Below are 1348 nucleotides of genomic sequence, written 5' to 3' on the forward strand. Positions count from 1 at the left end.
TTTACATTCATTCATTAGGGCTTTCACCACTCAATATCATGTCATCCACTCTGTTTCAGTACCATGGACATAGGCAGACAAGCCACTTAAGAACAGTCCACCATCAGTTTGAAGGCAGGATCCGGCACAAATTAAGACTTTTCATAAAGAGTATTTTTCTTAAATGACATTAATGATTAGAGAGACCGCTTTCAGTAATTTAGAAGGTTTCAATGTGTGCAGTAATGTCGCTGCAGGCAGGATTAGCAAAACTAAAAGCTGTGGCTAAAGAACTTGACAGGACAGAGGAAACTCTCGAGAGGCTATAAACTACATATATGCACCAGATTTAGATGGGATCAGCCACTAGTTAATGCTACTAGTTCGATCATGTCAGAAATAAGTACTGTATTGTATTCTATCCTGTTTTACTTCAGTGTTTTGGTTTACAGCCAAAACATTTTTTGTATGTTTGAGTCTTAGAAGCTCTCATCCTCACCCTATGGACCACTATCAACACGAACATGCCCTGATAGCGCCACTGCTCAGCAGCAAACGGCAGAGAAAGGTGCAGAGCGGTTGGCTGAACATTGTCAGTGGAGACCAAGAGAGAGCTAAAGGCAAAGTCAAATGTACCTGCATTTGTTAGCCAGTGAGAAATGCACCGCCTAACAGTCAGCAATAACAGGATGGAACTGTTGTTAGTATACTGTTTTTAATATAAGGACTTCAGCTACTACTACGCACCTGTGTATTAGTATTCAACACGTGTTTTCATCCTGAATTTCCCTTAAGGCAAAGGTAAACACACTTTTTCAAAACATTTCACACCTTTCTTATTTTGTGAGCTCTGAACGCTTCACTGAATCCTCATGATGCTCACAGTCCAAGGCACCACCATTCATATGATGGTATAATTACATCAAACCGACATTTGCATCAATTTATGTACATTTCTATGTTCAGCCTGACGTACTTGTCTTACCAATAAAGAGAGTTCTACCTCTGCATAATATGCATACTACTATCATAATACTTATAATACGTATAATAACTCATGATCATCGAAATGCCATGTATTATACTAAAATGCAGAATAGTCTTACCTGTTTTGAGTTAAGCTTTCCATGTCAAAAACTTTGCTCACCTTAAATTAGGAGTTACTCCAAATTACTGCAAATAGGGTGAATCCACCATACAAGATGTTGCTAAACTTAGTTTTAAAAGCTAATAAGTAACAAATAATTGTGCAAAATGTTTTTGTTTTTTTTTTTTTAATACGAAAAGAAATGTCTTTATGAAGCACATATGACACAAATCTACTTCTAAAATCTGTAATAAAAAGTCAACAAACATTCCTTCTCCTCAG

This window comes from Acanthopagrus latus, chromosome 9, assembly GCF_904848185.1.
Source record: "Acanthopagrus latus isolate v.2019 chromosome 9, fAcaLat1.1, whole genome shotgun sequence".
Taxonomy (NCBI): domain Eukaryota; kingdom Metazoa; phylum Chordata; class Actinopteri; order Spariformes; family Sparidae; genus Acanthopagrus; species Acanthopagrus latus.